Source organism: Arachis stenosperma, chromosome 10, assembly GCF_014773155.1.
Source record: "Arachis stenosperma cultivar V10309 chromosome 10, arast.V10309.gnm1.PFL2, whole genome shotgun sequence".
Classification (NCBI taxonomy): Eukaryota; Viridiplantae; Streptophyta; class Magnoliopsida; order Fabales; family Fabaceae; genus Arachis; species Arachis stenosperma.
In genome coordinates this window covers 30,969,404-30,993,828 of record NC_080386.1, presented here as the reverse complement: position 1 = coordinate 30,993,828, position 24,425 = coordinate 30,969,404, and the positions used below count along the sequence as shown (strand labels likewise).

Below are 24,425 nucleotides of genomic sequence, written 5' to 3'. Positions count from 1 at the left end.
TTTTTAAAATTTAGTTGTTTCTTGTTAAGTCAAGTCAAAATTTCAATTTAAAAATTCTATCTTTTCAAATATTTTTCAAAAAAATCAAATCTTTTCCATTTTTCTTCTTAATATTCTAGAAAAATTTTAAAAATTGATTTTAAAATCTTTTTCTTATTTTTATTTCATATTTTCGAAAACCTTGCTAACAATTAAGGATTTGATTAAAAAAAATTTCAAGTTTGTTACTTTCTTGTTAAGAAAGGTTCAATCTTTAAATTCTAGAATCATATCTTTTAGTTTCTTGTTAGTCAAGTCATCAACTTCAATTTTCAAAACAAAATCTTTTTAAATTTCTTTTTCAATCATATCTTTTTCAAAACTTAATTTCAAAATTTTTTTAACTTCTTACCTTTTCAAAATTTGTTTTCAAATCTTTTTCAATTAACTACTTTTCTCTCTCTAATTTTCGAAAGCCACTAACAACTTTTTCAAAAACCTTTTTAATTAACTAATTGTTTTAAACTCTAATTTTATTTCTTCTAATAATTTTGAATTTCTCTTCTCTCTCATCTCTTTCTATTTATTTATTTATTTACTAACACTTCTCTCCTTCTTAAAATTCGAACCCTCTCTCCTTCTCTGTGTTCGAATTCTCTTTATTTTCTCTCTACCTCATTCTTCTCTTCTTCTCTTCTTCTACTTACATAAAGGAATCTCTATACTATGACATAGAGGATTCCTCTTCTTTTCTGTTCTCTTCTTTTTCACATGAGCAAGAACAAGGATAAGGATATTCTTGTTGAAGCCGATCCTGAACCTGAAAGGACTCTGAAGAAGAAGCTAAGAGAAGCTAAAGCACAACTCTCTGTAGAGGTCCTGACAGAAATTTTCGAAAAAGTAGAAGACATGGCAGCCGAAAATAATAACAACAATGCAAGGAAGATGCTTGGTGACTATGCTGCACCAACTTCCAACTTCTATGGAAGAAGCATCTCAATTCTTGCCATTGGAGCAAACAACTTTGAGCTTAAGTCTCAATTAATTTCTCTAATGTAGCAGAACTGCAAGTTTCATGGACTTCCATCAGAAGATCCTCATCATTTCTTATCTGAATTCTTACAGATCTGTGATACTGTTAAGACTAATGGGGTTGATCCTGAGGTCTATGACTTATGCTTTTCCCCTTTGCTGTGAGAGACAGAGCTAAGACATGGTTGGACTCACAACCTAGAGAAAGCCTGAACTCTTGGGACAAGCTGGTCAATGCTTTCTTGACCAAATTCTTTCCACCTCAAAAGATGAGTAAGCTCAGAGTGGATGTCCAAACTTTTAGATAGAAGGAAGGTGAATCCCTCTATGAAGCTTGGGAAAGATACAAGCAATTAACCAAAAGGTGTCATTCTGACATGTTTCCAGAATGGAGCATCATATGTATATTCTATGATGGTTTGTCTAAGTTGTCCAAGATGTCATTAGACCACTCTGCTGGTAGATCTCTTCATTTGAAAATGCCTGCAGAAGCCCAGGAACTCATTGAAATGGTTGCAAATAACCAGTTCATTTATACTTTTGAGAGAAATCCTATGAATAATGGGGTTACTCAGAATAAAGGAGTTCTTGAGATTGACACTCTGAATGCCATATTGGCTCAGAACAAAATATTGACTCAGCAAGTCAATATGATTTCTCAAAGTCTGACTGGATTGCAAGCTAAAGACGCCTGATCTAAAGGAGAAGCTTATGACCCTGAGAATCCTGCAATGGTAGAGGTGAATTACATGGGAGAATCCTATGGAAACACCTATAATCCTTCATGGAAGAATCACCCAAATTTCTCATGGAAGGATCAACAGAAGCCTCAACAAGGCTTCAATAACAATAATAGTGGGAGAAACAGGTTTGGCAATAGCAAGCCTTTCCCATCATCTTCTCAGCAACAGATAGAGAATTCTGAGCAGAGCCTCTCTAACTTAGCAAACATAGTCTCTGATCTATCTAAGACCACCCTCAGTTTCATGATTGAGGCACGGTCCTCCATAAGAAATTTGGAGGCACAAGTGGGTCAGCTGAGTAAAGGAATTACTGAAACTCCTCTTAGTACTCTCCCAAGAAATACAGAAGAGAATCCAAAAAGAGAGTGCAAGGCCATTAATTCAACCAAAATGGCCGAGCCTATAGAAAAGGAGGAGGACGTGATTCACAGTAAGGAAGACCTCATGGGACGTCCACTGGACTACAAGGAGTCCCTTATTGAGGAACCACAGGAATCTGAGACTCATCTAGAGACCATAGAAATTCCACTGAACTTACTATTACCATTCATGAGCTCTGACGAATATTCTTCCTCTAAAGAGGACGAAAATGTTAATGAAGAGCAAATTGCTCAATATTTAGGAGCAATCATGAAGCTGAATGCCAAATTATTTGGTAATGAGACTAGGGAGGATGAACCTCCATTGCTCATCAATGAACTAAGTGCATTGGTTCAGCTGAAGTTACCTTAAAAGAAAGAGAATCCCGGAAGGTTCTTGATACCTTACACCATAGGCACCATGACCTTTGAAAAGGCTCTGTGTGACCTAGGATCAAGCATCAACCTCATGCCACTCTCTGTAATGGAGAAACTAGGGATCTTTGAGGTACAAGCTGCAAAAATCTCATTAGAGATGGCAGACAAATCAAAAAAACAGGTTTATGAACTTGTAGAGGATGTCTTGGTAAAGGTTGAAGACCTTTACATCCCTGCTGATTTCATAATCCTAGACACTGGGAAGGATGAGGATGAATCCATCATACTTGGAAGACCCTTCCTAGCCACAGCAAAGGCTGTGATTGATGTAGACAGAGGAGAGCTAGTCCTTCAGGTGAATGTGGACTACCTTGTGTTTAAGGCACAAGGATCTTCTTCTGTAAACATGGGGAAGAAGCATGAAAAGCTTTATTCAATTATCTCCATGAAGAGTCAAGCAAAGCCGCCACATTCAAACTCTAAGTTTGGTGTTAGGAGGCTACAATCATGCTCTGAGCACCTGTGAAGCTCTGTAAGAGCTTCCTGTCAAGCTATTAACATTAAAGAAGTGCTTACTGGGAGGCAATCCAATTTTATTTATCTATATTATTTACTCTTTCATTTTATTTTCCATTGGTATTTTATGTTTTCTTTAGGATGATGATCATGTAGAGTCACAAAAATAACTGCAAAAATTAAAGCAAAATAAAAAACAGCATCAAAAATAGCATACCCTAGAGGAAGAGCTTACTGGCGTTTAAGTGTTTAAACGCCAGTAAGGATACCAAAATGGGCGTTTAACGCCCAGCCTGGCACCATTCTGGGCGTTAAATGCCAGAACTGGCAGGCAAACTGGCGTTTAAACACCAGTAAAGGTAGAAAAATGGGCGTTTAAATGCCCATCCTGGCACCATTTTGGGCGTTTAAATGCCAGAATTGGTAGGTAGACTGGCGTTTAAACACCAGAAAAGGGCATCTGCCCGGCATTAAAATGCCAGAAAGGCACACAGAGGGTCGTTTAACGCCAGCAAGGTGTAGGGATGCAAAATCCTTGACACCTCAGGATCTGGGGACCCCACAGGATTCCCACCTACCTCAATTCACTCTCTCTCCCCTTCACAGCTTTCCATAACACTCTTCCCAAACCACTATTCACCTATCAAATCCATCCACTCTTTCCCAAAAATCCCACCATCAAACCCCACCTACCTCACCATTCAAATTTAAAACACTTCCCTCCCAAACTCACCCACTTCAATTTGGCCACCCACCCCTCTCTTTCCCTATATATAGCCCTCCTTACCACCTTCAATTTCACACATCTTAACCCACTAAAACCCAACTTGGCCGAACCCTTCACACACTTCTATCTCCTCTATTTCTTTTTCTTCTCCTCTTTTTTTTTCTTCTGCTCGAGGACGAGCAAACCTTTTAAGTTTGGTGTGGAAAAAGCCTTGTTTTTTTGTTTTTCCATAACCATTAATGGCACCTAAGGCCGGAGAAACCTCAAGAAAGAGGAAAGGGAAGGCAATTGCTTCCACCTCCTAGTCATTGAATATGGAAAGGTTCATCTCAAAGGTCCATCAAGACCACTTCTATGAAGTTGTGGCCAAGAAGAAGGTGATCTCCGAGGTCCCCTTCAAGCACAAAAGGAGCAAATATCTGGAGATCCGACATGAGATTAGGAGAAGAGGATGGAAAGCTCTCACCAATCCCATTCAACAAGTCGAAATCTTAATGGTTCAAGAGTTCTATGCTAATGCATAGATCACCAAGAACCATGATCAAAGTATGAACCCGAACCCAAAGAATTGGCTCACAATGGTTCGGGGGAAATACTAAGATTTCAGTCCGAAAAATGTGAGGTTGGCATTCAACTTTCCAATGATGCAAGGAGATCTTCATCCTTTCACAAGAAGGGTCAACTTTGATCAAAGGTTGGACCAAGTCCTCATGGGCATCTGTATGGAAGGAGCCCAATGGAAGAGAGACTCTAAAGGCAAGCTGGTTCAACTAAGAAGGCTTGACCTTAAGCTTATGGCTAGAGGATAGTTGGAGTTCATCCAACGCTCTATCATTCCTACTAGCAACCGATCCGAAGTAACTGTGGATCGGGCTATCATGATCCATAACATCATGATTGGAGAGGAAGTGGAAGTTCATGTGATCATACCTCTAGAACTGTACAAAGTGGCTGACAAGCCCTCCACTTTGGCGAGGTTAGCCTTTCCTCATCTCATTTGTCACCTATGCAATTTAGCTGGAATTGTCATAGAGGAAGACATCCTCATTGAAGAGGACAAGCCCATCACTAAAAGGAGGATAGAGCAAACAAGAGAGCCCACTCATGGACCTCAACAAATGCATGAGGAAGTCCCTCATCAAGAAATCCCTGAGATACCTCAAGGGATGCATTTTCCTCCACACAACTATTGGGAACAACTCAACACTTCTCTAGGAGATTTGAGTTCCAATATGGAGCAACTAAGGATGGAGCACCAAGAGCCTTCCATCATCCTCCATGAAATTAGAGAAGGCCAAAGAGCCATGAGGGAAGAACAACAAAGGCAAGGAAGAGACATTGAGGAGCTCAAGCACTCCATAGGATCTTCAAGAAGGAGAACTAGCTGCCATCACTAAGGTGGACCCGTTCTTTAATTTCCCTGTTATTTATTTTTCTATTTTTCAATTTTTTATGCTTTATGTTTGTCTATGTTTGTGTCTTTATTACATGATCATTAGTGTCTAGTGTTTATATCTTAAAGCTATGAATAATTCCATGAATCATTCACCTTTCTTAAATAAAAAATGTTCCTAATTACAAAAGAACAAGAAGTACATGAATTTCAAATTTTATCTTGAAATTAGTTTAATTATTTTGATGTGGTGGCAATACTTTTTGTTTTCTGAATGAATGCTTGAACAGTGCATATTTTTATAGTGAAGTTTATGAATGTTAAATTTGTTGGCTCTTGAAAGAATGATGAAAAAAAAAAGAGAAATGTTATTGATGATCTGAAAAATCATAAAATTGATTCTTGATGCAAGAAAAAACAGTGAATAACAAAGCTTGCGAAAAAAAAAAGTGGCAAAAATTAAAAGAAAAAAAGAAAAAAAAAAGAGAAAAAGCAAGCAGAAAAAAGCCAATAGCACTTAAAACCAAAAGGCAAGGGTAAAAAGGATCCAAGGCTTTGAGCATTAATGGATAGGAGGGCCCAAAGGAACAAAATCCTGGCCTAAGCGGCTAAATCAAGCTGTCCCTAACCATGTGCTTGTGGCATGAAGGTCCAAGTGAAAAGCTTAAAACTGAGTGGTTAAAGTCGTGATTCAAAGCAAAAAGAGTGTGCTCAAGAACTCTAGAAACCTCTAACTGGGGACTTTAGCAAAGTTGAGTCACAATCTGAAAGGGTTCACCCAGTTATGTGTCTGTGGCATTTATGTATCTGGTGGTAATACTGGAAAACAAAATGCTTAGGGCCACGGCCAAGACTCATAAAGTAGCTGTGTTCAAGAATCAACATACTAAACTAGGAGAGTCAATAACACTATCTTAATTCTGAGTTCCTATAGATGCCAATCATTCTGAATTTCAAAGGATAAAGTGAGATGCCAAAACTGTTCAGAGGCAAAAAGCTACTAGCCGGGCTCATCTAATTGGGACTAAGTTTCATTGATATTTTGAGATTAATTGTATATTCTCTTCTTTTTATCCTATTTTGTTTTCAGTTGCTTGGGGACAAGCAACAATTTAAGTTTGGTGTTGTGATGAGCGGATAATTTATACGCTTTTTGGCATTGTTTTTACATAGTTTTTAATATGTTTTACTTACTTTTTAGTATATTTTTATTAGTTTTTATGCAAAAATCATATTTCTGGACTTTACTATGAGTTTGTGTGTTTCTGTGATTTCAGGTATTTTTTGGCTAAAATTGAGGGACCTGAGCAAAAATCTGATTCAGAGGCTGAAAAAGGACTGAAGATGCTGTTGGATTCTGACCTCCCTGCACTCGAAGTGGATTTTCTAGAGCTACAGAAGCCCTATTGGCGCGCTCTCAATTGCCTTGGAAAGTATACATCTTGGGCTTTCCCGAAATGTATAATAGTCCATACTTTGCCCGATATTTTATGGCCCAAACTGGCGTCCAAACGCCCACCAGAGACTCTTTTCTGGCGTAAAACGCCAGAACTGGCACCAAAGCTGGAGTTAAACACCCAAACTGGCACCAAAACTGGCATTTTAACTCCAAGAAGAGCCTATGCACGTGAAATCTTCAATGCTCAGCCGAAACACACACCAAGTGGGCCCCGGAAGTGGATTTCTGCATTATCTACACTTAGTTACTCATTTTCTGTAAACCTAGTTTACTAGTTTAGTATAAATAGCACTTTTTACTATTGTATTCATATCTTTAGATCATTTTGAGACTATTTTAGGATCACTTTTGATCTCTTGATCACGTTTTGGGGGCTGGCCATTCGGCCATGCCTGGACCTTCATCACTTATGTATTTTCAATGGTGGAGTTTCTATACCTCATATATTAAGGTGTAGAGCTCTGCTGTTCCTCATGAATTAATGCAAAGTACTATTATTTTTCTATTCAATTCACGCTTATTCTTGTTCTAATATATTCACTCGTACTTCAACTTGATGGATGTGATGATCCGTGACACTCATCATCATCCTCCCTTATAAACGCGTGCCTGACAACCACCTCCGTTCTATCTGTAAGAACTTGAGTGTGTATCTCTTGGCCTCTAGGTTCACGACGCATGGTTGCCTCTCCTGACAATAGAGCCTTCCATTGCGTGAGATCAAAGTCTTCGTAGTATAAGCTAGAATCAATTGGCAGCATTCTTGAGATCCGGAAAGTCTAAACCTTGTCTATGGTATTCCGAGTAGGATCTGGGATGGGATGACTGTGATGAGCTTCAAACTCGTGACGGTTGGGAGCAGTGACAGTGTGCAAAAGGATCAATGGATCTTATTCCGACACGATCGAGAACCGACAGTTGATTAGCCATGCGGAAAACCGTAGCGGATATATTTTCACTAAGAGGACGGATGGTAGCCATTGACAACGGTGATCCACCAACATATAGCTTTCCATGGAAGGGAGTACGCATGATTGGATGAGGACTATAGGAAAGCAGAGGCTCAGAAGGAACAAAGCATCTCCATACGCTTATCTGAAATTTTCACTAATGAATTGCATAAGTATCTCTATCCTATTTTATGTTTTATTTCTTTTTTAATCATCAAAACCTCATAACCATTTGAATCTGCCTGACTGAGATTTACAAGATGACCATAGCTTGCTTCAAGCCAACAATCTCCGTGGGATCGACAATCTATGTGAGATCGACCCTTACTCACGTAAGGTATTACTTGGATGACCCAGTGCACTTGCTGGTCAGCTGCGCGAAGGTGTGAGAAAAGTGTGAACTCACGATTTCGTGTACCAGTGGTGAGAGTGCTGTGTATGTTATGAGCCAGATGGCTGTGACAAGCATTGAAATATGGTTGAGTTTGTACATGTATATGATTAATAACTAGATGATTATGATTGATTGAGGAAGCTTGAACATGTGGCGAGTATGCCTGAGATGCATATATGATTAATGAATGCGGTAAATGAAGAATGATGGAAAGTGTTGAATGTGACATGAGACCCCGGATAGTAGGCAGTGGCGTTGTCCACTTGCTCTGGGTATGAGATGGGGAAGGAGGATTATGATAAATGAGTTTAATTATGGAGTTCTGAATAAATGTGTATCTGTGATGCCTGGGTAGTAGCAAGGGCCGTGGTTCATCCTGCTTGCTCTGGGTCATTATCCGAGAATTGATAATAATGAAGGGTGATTATGAATAAATGTGTATTTGTGATACCTAGGTAGTAGTAAGGGTGGTGGTTCATCCAGCTTGCTCCAGGTTAATGTTTGAGATTTGATAACAATGATGATTGATTTTAAACTAAATGAATGTATGTTTTGAGATCCTGGGCAGTAGCAAGGGTTGTGGTTCATCCCACTTGCTCCAGGTCAGAGATTGTGATGTCTGGGTAGTAGCGGCAGTTGTGATGATTCCACTCGCTCCAGGTTGAGCTTTTAAACACCCGCCTGGTGATGAGCGGATAATTTATACGCTTTTTGGCATTATTTTTATATAGTTTTTAATATGATTTAGTTAGTTTTTAATATATTTTTATTCGTTTTTAAGCAAAATTCACATTTCTGGACTTTACTATGAGTTTGTGTGTTTTTCTGTGATTTCAAGTATTTTCTGGCTGAAATTGAGGGACCTGAGCAAAAATCTGATTCAGAGCCTGAAGAAGGACTGCTGATGCTGTTGGATTCTGACCTCTCTTCACTCGAAATTGAATTTTTGGAGCTACAAAAGTCCAAATAGTGCTCTTTCAATTGCGTTGGAAATTAGACATACAGGGCTTTCCAGCAATATATAATAGTCCATACTTTGCCTGAGTTTAGACAATCTGGCATTTAATGCCAGCTTACTGCCCTATTCTGGCGTTAAACGCCAGAAACAAGTTGCAAAGCATAGTTAAACGCCAGAAACAAGTTACAAATTGGCGTTCAACTCCAAGGAAGACCTCTACACGTGAAAGCTTCAATGCTCAGCCCAAGCACACACCAAGTGGGCCCGGAAGTGGATTTCTGTATCATTTACTTAATTCTGTAACCCTAGTAACTAGTTTAGTATAAATAGAACTTTTTACTATTTTTCTACTCACATCTTTGGATGTCTAGTCCTTAGACCTAGGCCCTTTTCCCTATTTTTGATTTCATATGCCATTGGGGGCTGGCCTCATGGCCATGCCTGGACCATCATCACTTATGTATTTTCAACGGTGGAGTTTCTACACACCATAGATTAAGGGTGTGGAGCTCTGTTATTCTTCGAGTATTAATGCAATTACTACTGTTTTCTATTCAATTCATGCTTATTCTTATTCTAAGATATTCATTCGCACTTCAACTTGATGAATGTGATGATTCGTGACACTCATCACCATTCTCACTTATGAACGCGTGCCTGACAAACACTTCCGTTCTACCTGCGAAAGCTAGAGTGTGTATCTCTTAGATTCCTGGTCCATGCATTTTATTGCCTCTCCTGACAATAGAGCCTTCAATTCCTTGAGATCAGAGTCTTCGTGGTATAAGCTAGAATCCATTGGCAGCATTCTTGAGATCCGGAAAGTCTAAACCTTGTCTGTGGTATTCTGAGTAGGATTTGGGATGGGATGACTGTGACGAGCTTCAAACTCGCGACTGTAGGGCATGGTGACAGACGCAAAAGGATAGTAAATCCTATTCCTACATGATCGAGAACCAACAGCTGATTAGTCATGCGGAAAACCGTAGAGGACCTTTTTCACTGAGAGGATAGGAAGTAGCCATTGACAACGGTGACGCCCTACATATAGCTTGCCATAGAAAGGAGTATGAAGGATTGGATGAAGGCAGTGGGAAGGTAGAGATTCAAGAGGGATAAAGCATCTCCATACACTTATCTGAAATTTTCACCAATGATTTACATAAGTATCTATATCTTTATTTTCTGTTTATTTATCTTTTAATTATTAAACTCCATAACCCATTTGAATCCGCCTGACTGAGATTTACAAGGTGACCATAGCTTGCTTCAAGCCGACAATCTCCGTGGGATCGACCCTTACTCACGTAAGGTTTATTACTTGGATGACCCAGTGCACTTGTCGGTTAGTTGTGCGAAGTTGTGAAAAAGAGTGATATTACAATTGTGCGTACCAAGTTGTTGGCGCCATTGAGATCATAATTTCATGCACCAAGATTTTGGCGCCGTTGCCGGGGATTGTTCGAGTTTGGACAACTGACGGTTCATCTTGTTGCTCAGATTAGGTAATTTTCTTCTTGTTTTAACCATTATTTTATTTTCAAAAAGTTTTCAAAAATCTTTCAAAAATTTTTCTTCTTTTTCATTTTTCCAAAATTATTTCGAAAAATCCAAAAAAAATTTTTTAAAATAATAAAAACAAAAAAAATAAAAAAAATTGTGTTTCTTGTTTGAGTCTAATGTCAATTTTTAAGTTTGGTGTCAATTGCATGTTTTTAAAATTTATGCATTTTTCGAAAAATCCATGCATTGCATTCTCCATGATCTTCAAGTTGTTCTTGATAAGTCTTCTTGTTTAATCTTCATATTTTCTTGTTTTGTGTCTTACATTGTTTTTCATATACATTTTTAGTTTGTTAGTGTCTAAACATGAAAAATTTCTAAGTTTGGTGTCTTGCATGTTTTTCTTTTCTTAAAAATTTTTCAAAAATAAGTTCTTGATGTTCATCATGATCTTCAAAGTGTTCTTGGTGTTCATCTTGACATTCATAGTGTTCTTGCATGCATCATTGGTTTTGATCCAAAATTTTCATGTTTTGTGTCATATTTGTGTTTTTCTCTTTTCTCATTAAAATTAAAAAAAAAATAAAAAATATCTTTTCCTTATTTTACTCATAATTTTTGAAGTCTTTGGGTTGACTTAGTAAAATTTTTTTAAAATAAGTTGTTTCTTGTTAGTCAAGTCAAGATTTCAATTTTAAAAATCTTATCTTTTCAAATCTTTTTCAAAAATCAAATCTTTTTCATTTTTTTATTATTATTTTCGAAAAATTTTAAAAATTGATTTTCAAAATCTTTTTCTTATCTTTATTTCATGATTTTCAAAAAAAAACTTTACTAACAATTAATGTGATTGATTAAAAAATTTGAAGTTTGTTACTTTCTTGTTAAGAAAGGTTCAATCTTTAATTTCTAGAATCATATCTTTTAGTTTCTTGTTAGTCAAGTTATCAATTTTAAAAATATCTTTTCAATCATATCTTTTCAATCATATCTTTTTAATCATATTTTTTCAATCATATCTTTTCAACCATATCTCTTTTAATTTGATTTCAAAATCTTTTCTAACTTCTTATCTTTTCAAAATTGATTTTCAAATCATTTTCAACTAACTAATTGATTTCCTTGTTTGTTTTACTATTCCTTATCTTTTTCAAAACCACCTAACTAATTCTCTCTATAATTTTCGAAAATCACCTTCCTCTTTTTCAAAAATCTTTTTAACTAATTGTTTCAAATTTTAATTTTAATTTTTCTTCTCTTAATTTTCGAAAATCACTAACCATTTTTCAAAAACAATTTTCGAAATTCTCTCCCTCTCATCTTCTTCTATTTATTTATTTAATTATTAACACTTCTCTTCATCTAAAAATTTGAACCCTCGTTTCTCCTCTGTGTTCGAATTTTTCTCCTCCTTCTTCTATTCTTTTCCTTCTTATACTCACATAAAGGAATCTCTATATTGTGATATAGTGGATTCCTCTTCTTTTCTATTCTCTTCTTTTTCATATGAGCAGGAGCAAGGACAAGGACATTCTTGTTGAAGCAGATCCTGAACCTGAAAGGACTCTGAAGAAGAAGCTAAGAGAAGCTAAAGCACAACAATCCAGAGAAAACCTTACAGAGAATCTCGAAAAAGAAAGAGACATGGCCGAACCCAACAACAATGCAAGGAAGATGCTTGGTGACTTTACTGCACCAAATTCCAACTTACATGGAAGAAGCATCTCAATCCCTGCCATTGGAGTGAACAATTTTGAGTTAAAGCCTCAATTAATTTCTTTAATGCAACAGAATTGCAAGTTTCATGGACTTCCATCAGAAGATCCTTTTCAGTTCTTAACTAAATTCTTGTAGATCTATGATACTGTTAAGACCAATGGGGTTGATCCCAAGGTCTACAGGCTTATGCTTTTCCCTTTTGCTGTAAGAGACAGAGCTAGAGTATGGTTGGACTCTCAACCTAAAGATAGCCTGAACTCTTGGGATAAGCTGGTCACGGCTTTCTTAGCCAAGTTCTTTCCTCCTCAAAAGCTGAGTAAGCTTAGAGTGGATGTTCAAACCTTTAGACAGAAAGAAGGTGAATCCTTCTATGAAGCTTGGGAGAGATGCAAGCAACTGACCAAAAAGTGTTCTTCTGACATGCTTTCAGAATGGACCATCCTGGATATATTCTATGATGGTCTGTCTGAATTATCTAAGATGTCATTGGACTATTCTGCAGGTGGATCCATTCACCTAAAGAAAATGCCTGCATAAGCTCAGAAACTCATTGACATGGTTGCAAATAACCAGTTCATGTACACTTCTGAAAGGAATCTTGTGAGTAATGGGACACCTCAGAAGAAGGGAGTTCTTAAAATTGATGCTCTGAATGCCATATTGGATCAAAACAAAATGTTGACTCAGCAAGTCAACATGATTTCTCAGAGTCTGAATGGATTGCAAAATGCATCCAACAGTACTAAAGAAGCTTCTTCTTTATGATCATGAGAATCTTGCAATGGCAGAGGTGAATTACATGGGTGAAGCCTATGGAAACACCTATAATCCCTCATGGAGAAATCATCCAAATTTCTCATTGAAGGATCAACAAAAGCCCCAACAAGGCTTTAATAATGGTGGAAGAAACAGGTTTAGCAATTGCAAGTCTTTTCCATCATCTTCTCAACAACAGATAGAGAATTCTGAGCAGAGCCCCTCTAGCTTAGCAAACATAGTCTCTAATCTATCTAAGGCCACTCTAAGTTTCATGAATGAAACAAGGTCCTCCATTAGAAATTTGGAGGCACAAGTGGGCTAGCTAAGTAAAAGAGTCACTGAAACTCCTCCTAGTACTCTCCCAAGCAACACAGAAGAGAACCCAAAAGGAGAGTGCAAGGCCATAACCTTACTTGGTGTGCCCAAATACACAGAGGAGGAGGAGAACGTGAATCCCAATAAGGAAAACCTCTTGAGACGTCCCAAGGACAAAGAGGAGTTCTCAATTGAGGAACCTAAAGAATCTGAGGCTCATCTAGAGACCATAGAGATTCCATTGAACCTCCTTTTACCATTCATGAGCTCTGATGACTATTCATCTTCTGAAGATGATGAAGACATTGTTGAAGGATAAGTTGCCCAGTATTTAGGAGCAATCATGAAGATGAATGCCAAGCTATTTGGTAATGAGACTTGGGAGGATGAGCCTCCATTGCTCATTAATGAACTGAATACCTGGGTTCAGCACACTTTACCTCAAAAGAAATAGGATCCTGGTAAATTCCTAATTCCCTGTACCATAGGCACCATGACCTTTGAGAAGGCTCTGTGTGACCTGGGGTCAGGCATAAACTTAATGCCACTCTCTGTAATGAAAAAACTGGGAATTTGAGGTACAGGCTGCCACATTCTCATTAGAGATGGCAAACAAATCCATGAAAAAGGCTTATGGACAGGTAGAAGACGTGATAGTAAAGGTCAAAGGCCTTTACATCCTTACTGATTTCATAATCCTTGACACTGGAAAGGATGAGGATGAATCCATCATCCTTAGAAGACCCTTCCTAGCCACAGCAAAAGCTGTGATTGATGTGGACAGAGGAGAGTTGGTCCTTCAACTGAATGAGGACTACCTTGTGTTTAAAACTCAAGGATCTCCTTCTGTAACCATGGCAAGGAAGTAAGAAAAGCTTCTCTCATTGCAGAGTCAACCAAAGCCCCCACAGTCAAACTCTAAGTTTGGTGTTGGGAGGCCACAACTAAACTCTAAGTTTGGTGTTGAACCCCCACATTCAAACTCTAAGTTTGGTGTTGGGAGGTCCCAATAATGCTTTGAACATCTGTGAGGCTCCATGAGAGCTCACTGTCAAGCTATTGACATTAAAGAATCGCTTATTAGGAGGCAACCCAATTTTATTTATCTATGTATTTTCCTTTTTTTTGGTTGATGATCATGTGGAGTCACAAAAACAATTGCAAAAATTCAAGAAAAATAAAAAATATCATTAAAAACAACACACCCTGGAGGAGAAACTTATTGGCGTTTAAACGCCAGTAAGGGTAGCAGAATGAGCGTTTAACGCCCAGTCTGGCACCATTCTGGGCGTTAAACACCAGAAACAAGCACCAGACTGGCGTTAAACGCCAGAAACAGGCTACAATCTGGCGTTAAACGCCAGAAACAGGTTACAGCCTGGTGTTTAACGCCAGAAAAGGAATAAAAGCTGGCGTTTAACGCCAGAAACAAGCAGCAGTCTGGCGTTAAACGCCAGGATTGCACAGCAAGGGCGTTTGTATGCCTAATAGGAGCATGGATGATACATTATTGACCCCTCAGGATCTGTGGACTCCACAGGATCCCCACCTACCCTACCCCTCTCTCTCTCTTCCTCACCAATCAAATCATATTCTCTTCACCAATCACCTCCATATCTCTTCCCCAAAAACCCTACCTACCTCACTTTCAAATTCAAACACTTTTCCCTCCCAAACCCAACCCTAATGACTGAATCCTAACCCTCCCCTCACCCCTATATAAACCCCTCACTACTCCTTCATATTTCTTCACACAACACAAACACCTTTCCCCCTTCTTGGCCGAACCATATATCTCCCTCCATCTCTTCTATTTTCTTCTCCTTCCCCTTCTTTCTTTCTTCTTTTGCTCGAGGACGAGCAAACCTTTTATGTTTGGTGTGGTAAAAGCATTGCTTTTTGTTTTTCCATAACTATTTGTGGCACCTAAGGCTGGAGAAACCTCTAAAAAGAGGAAAGGGAAGACAAAAGCTTCCACCTTCGAGTCATGAGAGATGGAGAGATTCATCTCAAAGGTCCATGAAGACCACTTCTATGAAGTTGTGGCCAAGAAGAAGGTGATCCCTGAGGTCCCTTTCATGCTCAAGAAAAATGAGTATCCGGAGATCCGACATGAGATCCGAAGAAGAGGTTGGGAAGTTCTGACAAACCCCATTCAACAAGTCAGAATTTTAATGGTTCGAGAGTTCTATGCCAATACACGGATCACTAGGAACCATGATCAAAGTATGAACCCGAATCCAAAGAATTGGCTTACAATGGTTTGGGGGAAATACTTAGATTTCAGTCCGAAAAATGTAAGGTTGGCGTTCCACTTGCCAATAATGCAAGAAAACGCACGCCCCTACACTAGAAGGGTCAACTTTGATCAAAGGTTGGACCAAGTCCTCATGGACATATGTGTGGAAGGAGCTCAATGGAAAAGAAGCTCAAGAGGCAATTCGGTTCAATTGAGAAGACCGGACCTTAAGCCTGTGGCTAGAGGATGGTTGGAGTTCATCTAACGCTCCATTATTCCTACTAGCAACCGAACTGAAGTGACTGTGGATCAGGCCATGATGATTCATAGCATCATGATTGGGGAGGAAGTGGAAGTTCATGAGATCATACCTCTAGAACTCTACAAGGTGGCTGACAAGTCATCCACCTTGGCAAGGTTAGCCTTTCCTCATCTCATTTGTCATCTATGCATGTTGGCTGGGATTGACATAGAAGGAGACATCCTCATTGAAGAGGACAAGCCCATCACTAAGAAAAGGATAGAGCAAACAAGAGAGCCCAATCATGGACCTCCACAAGAGCATGAGGAAGATCGTCACCAAGAAATCCCTGAGATGCCTCAAGGGATGCAATTTCCTCCACACAACTATTGGGAGCAACTCAACACCTCTTTGGAAGGCTTGAGTTACAACATGGACCAACTAAGGGTGGAGCACCAAGAGCACTCCATCATTCTCCATGAGATTAGAGAAGATCAAAGAGCTATAAGGGAGGAGCAACAAAGGAAAGGAAGAGACATAGAGGAGCTTAGGTGTTCCATTGGTTCTTCAAGAGGAAGACGCCACCCACACTAAGGTGGACTCATTCCTTTATCTTATTGTCTATTTATTTTCTGTTTTCATTTTTTTATGCTTATTGTGTCATCTATGTTTGTGTCTTCATTACATGATCATTAGTGTCTAGTGTCTATGTCTTAAAGATATGAATAATTCCATGAATCATTAACCTCTCTTAAATGAAAAATATGCTTAATTACAAAAGAACAAAAAGTACTTGGATTTCAAATTTTATCTTGAAATTAGTTTAATTATTTTGATATGGTGGCAATACTTTTTGTTCTTTGAATAAATGCTTGAACAGTGCATATTTTTTATCTTGTTGTTTATGATTGTTAAAATTGTTGGCTCTTGAAAGAATGATGAACAAAGAGAAATGTTATTGATAATCTAAAAAATCATGAAATTGATTCTTGAAGCAAGAAAAAGCAGTGAAAAAAAATATATGGAAAAAAAAGAGAAAGAAAGAAAAAGAAAAAACAAAGCAGAAAAAGCTAATAGCCCTTTAAACCAAAAGGCAAGGGTAAAAAGGATCCAAGGCTTTGAGCATTAATGGATAGGAGGACCCAAGGAAATAAAATCCAGGCCTAAGTGGCTAAATCAAGCTGTCCCTAACCATGTGCTTGTGTCATGAAGGTCCAAGTGAAAAGCTTGAGACTGAGTGGTTAAAGTCGTGATCTAAAGCAAAAAGAGTGTGCTTAAGAACTCTGGACACCTCTAACTGGGGACTTTAGCAAAGCTGAGTCACAATCTGAAAAGGTTCACCCAGTTATATGTCTGTGGCATTTATGTATCTGGAGGTAATACTAGAAAACAAAGTGCTTAGGGCCATGGCCAAGACTCATAAAGTAGCGGTGTTCAAGAATCAACATACTTAACTAGGAGAATCAATAACACTATCTAAAATTCTGAATTCCTATAGATGCCAATCATTCTGAATTTCAAAGGATAAAGTGAGATGCCAAAATTGTTCAGAAGCAAAAAGCTACTAGCCCCGCTCATCTAATTGGGACTAAGTTTCATTGATATTGTGAGATTCATTATATATTCTCTTCTTTTTATCCTATTTTGTTTTCAGTTGCTTGGGGACAAGCAACAATTTAAGTTTGGTGTTGTGATGAGCGGATAATTTATACACTTTTTGGCATTGTTTTTATATAGTTTTTAGTATGATTTAGTTAGTTTTTAGTATATTTTTATTAGTTTTTAAGAAAAATTCACATTTCTGGACTTTACTATGAGTTTGTGTATTTTTCTGTAATTTTAGGTATTTTTTGGCTGAAATTGAGGGACCTAAGCAAAAATCTGATTCATAGGCTGAAGAAGGACTGCTGATGCTGTTGGATTCTGACCTCCTGGTGCACGAAATTGTGATCACTACAACTTCGCACAACTAACCAGCAAGTGCACTGGGTCGTCCAAGTAATAAACCTTACGCGAGTAAGGGTCGATCCCACGGAGATTGGTGGTATGAAGCAAGCTATGGTCATCTTGTAAATCTCAGTCAGGCAGACTCAAATGGGTATAGTGATGAACGAAAATAACATAAAAGATAAAGATAGGGATACTTATGTATATCATTGGTGTAAGAGCTTCAGACAAGTGTATGAAGATGCCTTCCCTTCCGTCTCTCTGCTTTCCTAATGTCTTCATCCAATCCTTCTTACTCCTTTCCATGGCAAGCTCATATAGGGTTTCACCGTTGTCAATGGCTACCTCCCATCCTCGCAGTGAAAGCTAATGCACGCACTCTGTCACAGTACTGCCAATCACCGGTTTGGTTCCCTCCCCTACCGGAATAGAATCCCTCTTTTGCGTCTATCACTAACGCCCAGTAGGTTACAGGTTTGAAGCACGTCACAGTCATTCAATCATTGAATCCTACTCAGAATACCACAGACAAGGTTAGACCTTCCGGATTCTCTTGAATGCCGCCATCAGTTCTTGCCTATACCACGAAGATTCCGGTTAAAGAATCCAAGAGATATTCACTAAGCCAAGGATGCTTGTAGAACAAGAATGGTTGTCAGTCACCTTGTTCATAAGTGAGAAGGATGATGAGTGTCAATCATCACCTTCATCAAGTTGAAGAACAAGTGATATCTTGGACAAAGAACAAGTGGAATTGAATAGAAGAACAATAGTAATTGCATTAATACTCGAGGTACAGCAGAGCTCCACACCTTAATCTATGGTGTGTAGAAACTCCACCGTTGAAAATACATAAGAACAAGGTCTAGGCATGGCCGTGAGGCCAGCCCTCAAATGATCTAAGAACTAGATGTCCGAAGATGATCAAAGGATCAAAAACAATCCAAAGATGAAAAATACAATAGTAAAAGGTCCTATATATAGAAAACTAGTAGCCTAGGGTGTACAGAGATGAGTAAATGACATAAAAATCCACTTCCGGGCCCACTTGGTGTGTGCTTGGGCTGAGCAATGAAGCATTTTCGTGTAGAGACTTGTCTTGGAGTTAAACGCCAGCTTTTATGCCAGTTTGGGCGTTTAACTCCCATTTAGGTGCCAGTTCCGGCGTTTAACGCTGGAATTTCTTGAGGTGACTTTGAACGCCGGTTTGGGCCATCAAATCTTGGGCAAAGTATGGACTATCATATATTGCTGGAAATCCCAGGATGTCTACTTTCCAACGCCGTTGAGAGCGCGCCAATTGGGCTTCTGTAGCTCCAGAAAATCCACTTCGAGTGCAGGGAGGTCAGAATCCAACAGCATCTGCAGTCCTTTTCAGTCTCTGAATCAGATTTTTGCTCAGGTCCCTCAATTTCAGCCAAAAATACCTGAAATCACAGAAAAACACACAAACTCATAGTAAAGTCCAGAAAAGTGAATTTTAACTAAAAACTAATAAAAATATACTAAGAACTCAACTAAAACTACTAAAAACATACTAAAAACAATGCCAAAAAGCGTACATATTATCCGCTCATCACAACACCAAACTTAAATTGTTGCTTGTCCCCAAGCAACTGAAAATCAAATAAGATAAAAAGAAGAGAATATACTATAGACTCCAAATTATCAATGAAACTAAGCTCCAAATTAGATGAGCGGGACTAGTAGCTTTTTGCCTCCGAACAGTTTTGGCATCTCACTCTATCCTTTGAAATTCAGAATGATTGGCTTCTTTAGGAACTCAGAATCCAGATAGTGTTATTGATTCTCCTAGTTAAGTATGATGATTCTTGAACACAGCTATTTATTGAGTCTTGGCTGTGGCCCAAAGCACTCTGTCTTCCAGTATTACCACCGGATACATACATGCCACAGACACATAATTGGGTGAACCTTTTCAGATTGTGACTCAGCTTTGCTAAAGTCCCCAATTAGAGGTGTCCAGGGTTCTTAAGCACACTCTTATTGCCTTGGATCAAAACTTTATTTCTTTCTTTTTCTTTTTCTCCCCTTTTTTTTCGTTTTTCTCCTTCTCTCTTTCCCCCTTTTTTTTTTTGCCTTTTTTTTTGTATTCACTGCTTTTTCTTGCTTCAAGAATCATTTTTATGATTTTTCAGATCCTCAGTAACATGTCTCCTTTTTCATCATTCTTTCAAGAGCCAACAATTTTAACATTCATGAACCACAAATTCAAAAGACATATGCACTGTTTAAGCATACATTCAGAAAACAAAAAGTATTGTCACCACATCAATCTAATTAAGCTAGTTTTAAAGATGAATTTGAAATCCTGTACTTCTTGTTCTTTTGTAATAAAAACAGTTTTCATTTAAGAAAGGTGATGGATTCATATTCATAGCTTTAAGGCATAGATACTAAGACACTAATGATCATAAGACACAAACATAGATAAACACAAGCATAAAAATTCGAAAAACAAAAGATTAAAGAACAAGGAGATTAAAGAACGGGTCCACCTTAGTGATGGCGGCTTGTTCTTCCTCTTGAAGGTCTTATGGAGTGCTTGAGCTCCTCAATGTCTCTTCCTTGTCTTTGTTGCTCCTCTCTCATGATTCTTTGATCTTCTCTAATTTCATGGAGGAGAATGGAGTGTTCTTGGTGCTCTACCCTTAGTTGTCCCATGTTGGAACTCGACTCTCCTAGGGAGGTGTTAATTTGCTCCCAATAGTCTTGTGGAGGAAAGTGCATCCCTTGAGGTATCTCAGGGATCTCTTGATGAGAGGGGTCTTTTGTTTGCTCCATCTTCTTCTTAGTGATGGGCTTGAGGTCATGCCTTCTCAGTTGAACCGGCTTTGGATGCCATAAATGGTTATGGAAAAGCAAAAAGCAATGCTTTTACCACACCAAACTTAGAAGGTTTGCTCGTCCTCGAGCAAAAGAAGAAAGAAGAGAGTAGAAGAAGAAGAAATGAGGAAGAAGGGAATGGCTTTATGTTCGGCCAAAGAGGGGGAGAAGTGGTGTTTAGGTGGTGTGAAAATGAAGGAGTGAAGAAGGGTTTATGGGGAAGAGGTATTGAGGTGTTTGGTGAATGGGTGAAGAAGAAGAGAGAGTGTGGTGGGTTGGTGGGGATCCTGTGGGGTCCACAGATCCTGTGGTGTCAAGGAAAGGTCATCCCTGCACCAAATGGCACTCAAAATCACGTTTTGAGCCATTTCTGGCGTTAAACGCCGGGTTGGTGCCCATTCCTGGCATTTAACGCCGGGTTCTTGCCCCTTTCTGGCGTTTAACGCCAGTCTGGTGCCCCTTTCTGGCGTTAAACGCCCAGAATGGTGCCAGACTGGGCGTTAAACGCCCAACTGCTAGCCTCACTGGCGTTTAAACGCCAGTGGGTTCTTCCTCCAGGGTGTGCTGTTTTTCTTCCTGTTTTTCATTCTGTTTTTGCTTTTTCAATTGATTTTGTGACTTCTCATGATCATCAACCTACAAAATAAGATAAAATGACAAAGGAAAATATATAAAATATAATCATTGGGTTGCCTCCCAACAAGCGCTTCTTTAATGTCAGTAGCTTGACAGAGGGCTCTCATGGAGCCTCACAGATACTCAGAGCAATGTTGGAACCTCCCAACACCAAACTTAGAGTTTGAATGTGGGGGTTCAACACCAAACTTAGAGTTTGGTTGTGGCCTCCCAACACCAAACTTAGAGTTTGACTGTGGGGGCTCTGTTTGTCTCTGATTTGAGAGAAGCTCTTCATGCTTCTTCTCCATGGTGACAGAGGGATATCCTTGAGCCTTAAACACCAAGGATTTTTCATTCACTTGAATGATTAGTTCACCTCCATCAACATCAATCACAGCCTTTGCTGTGGCTAGGAAGGGTCTGCCAAGGATGATGGTTTCATCCATGCTCCTTCCAGTCTCTAGGACTATGAAATCAGTAGGGATGTAATGGTCTTCAATCTTAACCAAAACATTCTCTACAAGTCCATGAGCTTGTTTTCTTGAGTTGTCTGCCATCTCTAATGAGATTCTTGCAGCTTGTACCTCAAAGATCCCTAGCTTATCCATTACTGAGAGAGGCATGAGGTTTACACTTGACCCTAAGTCACACAGAGCCTTCTTGAAGGTCATGGTGCCTATGATACAAGGTATTGAAAACTTCCCAGGATCTTGTTTCTTTTGAGGTAATTTCTGCCTAGACAAGTCATCCGGTTCTTTGGTGAGCAAAGGAGGTTCATCCTCCCAAGTCTCATTTCCAAATAACTTGTCATTTAGCTTCATGATTGCTCCAATGTATTTAGCAACTTGCTCTTCAGTGACATACTCATCCTCTTCAGAGGAAGAATACTCATCAGAGCTCATGAAAGGCAGAAGTAAGTCCAATGAAATCTCTATGGTCTCATTTTGAGCCTCAGATTCCCACGGTTCCTCATTAGGGAACTCATTGGAGGTTGGTACACGCCCATTGAGGCTTTCCTCAGTGGCGTCCATCTCCTCCCTTTCCTCTCCATATTCGGCCATGTTGATGACCTTGCACTCTCCTTTTGGATTTTCTTCTGTATTGCTTGGAAGAGTACTTGGAGGGAGTTCAGTAATTTTCTTACTCAGCTGTCCCACTTGTGCCTCCAAATTCCTAATGGAGGACCTTGTTTCAGTCATGAAACTTTGAGTGGTTTTGATTAGATCAGAGACCATGGTTGCTAAGTCAGAGGGGTTCTGCTTAGAATTCTCTGTCTGTTGCTGAGAAGATGATGGAAAAGGCTTGCCATTGCTAAACCTGTTTCTTCCACCATTATTGTTGTTGAAACCTTGCTGAGGTCTCTCTTGATTCTTCCATGAGAAATTTGGGTGATTTCTCCATGAAGAATTATAGGTGTTTCCATAGGGTTCTCCTAGGTAATTCACCTCTTCCATTGAAGGGTTCTCAGGATCATAAGCTTCTTCTTCAGATGAAGCATCCTTAGTACTGCTTGGTGCATTTTGCATTCCAGACAGACTTTGAGAAATCAAATTGACTTGTTGAGTCAATATTTTATTCTGAGCCAATATGGCATTCAGAGTATCAATCTCAAGAACTCCTTTCTTCTGATTAGTCCCATTGTTTACAGGATTCCTTTCAGAAGTGTACATGAATTGGTTATTTGCAACCATTTCAATTAGTTCTTGAGCCTCTGTAGGCGTCTTCTTCAAGTGAAGAGATCCCCCAGCAGAGCTATCCAAAGACATCTTGGATAGTTCAGAGAGACCATCATAGAAAATACCTATGATGCTCCATTCAGAAAGCATGTCTGAGGGACATTTTCTGATTAATTTTTATCTTTCCCAAGCTTCATAGAGGGATTCACCATCCTTCTGTCTGAAGGTTTGGACTTCCACTCTAAGCTTACTCAATTTTCGAGGTGGAAAGAACTTTGCCAAGAAGGCATTGACTAGCTTTTTCCAAGAGTCCAGGCTTTCTTTAGGTTGTGAGTCCAACCATGTCCTAGCTCTGTCTCTTACAGCAAAAGGGAATAGCATCAGTCTGTAGACCTCAGGGTCAACCCCATTAGTCTTGACTGTGTCACAGATTTGCAAGAATTCAGCTAAAAACTGATGAGGATCTTCCATTGGAAGTCCATGGAACTTGCAATTCTGTTGCATTAGAGAAACTAACTGAGGCTTAAGCTCAAAGTTGTTTGCTCCAATGGCAGGGATAGAGATGCTTCTCCCATAGAAGTTGGGAGTAGGTGCAGTAAAGTCACTCAGCACCTTCCTTGCATTGTTGGCATTGTTGTTATTTTCGGCTGCCATGGGTTCTTCTTCTTTGAAGAATTCGGTCAGGTTCTCAATAGAGAGTTGTGCCTTAGCTTCTCTTAGCTTTCGCTTCAAGGTCCTTTCAGGTTCAGGGTCAGCTTCAACAAGAATGCCTTTGTCTTTGTTCCTGCTCATATGAAAGAGAAGAGAACAAGAAAATGTGGAATCCTCTATGTCACAGTATAGAGATTCCTTGAGGTGTCAGAGGAAAAGAGAAATAGAAAGAAGAAGGAGAAGAAGAATTCGAACTTTACTTAGATAAGGTTCGAATTGTGCATTGAGAAGGAGTGGTACTCCATAAATAGAAGGATGTGAGAAGGAGGGAAGAGAATTTTCGAAAGTTCAATTAAAAAGATTTTGAAAACATTTTGAAAATTTGATTGATAATTTTCGAAAATTCAAAGTGAAAAAGGAATCAAGTGATTTTTGAGAAAGATTTTTAAATTAGAAGTTAAAAGGATTTGATTGAAAACTTATTTTGAAAAAGATGTGATTGAGAAGATATGATTTGAAAACAATTTTAAAAAGATATGATTTGAAAACAAATTTTTTTTTAAAAAAGATTTGATTTTAAAAAATAATGACTTGCCTAACAAGAAAAGATATGATTCAAACATAAAACCTTTCTCAACAGAAAAGGCAAAAAATGTTCAATCAAATCATTAATTGTTAGTAAGTATCTTTGAAAAAGGAAAGAAATTGATTTTGAAAACATTTGATTGAAAAGATATGATTTGAAAAAGATTTGATTTTGAAAAACTTTGAAAACTTGAAAAAAAAAATGATTTTGAAAATAAAATCTTCCCCCTTTGCCATCCTGGCGTTAAACGCCCAGAATGGTGCACATTCTGGCGTTTAACGCCCAAACTACTACCCTTTTGGGCGTTAAACGCCCAGCCAGGCACCCTGGCTGGCGTTTAAACGCCAGTCTGTCTTCTTCACTGGGCATTTTTGAATGCTCAGCTTTTTCTGTGTGATTCCTCTGCAGTATGTTCTGAATCTTCAATTCTCTGTAT

General features: G+C 38.8%; 2 non-coding genes across 2 annotated transcripts; both read right to left on the bottom strand.

Moving 5' to 3' along the window:
* Positions 1-1,286: 1,286 nt before the first annotated feature.
* Positions 1,287-1,390, bottom strand: LOC130959449 (small nucleolar RNA R71). Its single transcript, XR_009078527.1, has one exon. It is a non-coding gene; the product is annotated as a small nucleolar RNA R71 (small nucleolar RNA).
* Positions 1,391-12,428: 11,038 nt separating this feature from the next.
* On the bottom strand, positions 12,429-12,536 carry LOC130958421 (small nucleolar RNA R71). The gene has a single exon (XR_009077544.1). It is a non-coding gene; the product is annotated as a small nucleolar RNA R71 (small nucleolar RNA).
* Between the last annotated feature and the right edge of the window lie 11,889 nt (positions 12,537-24,425).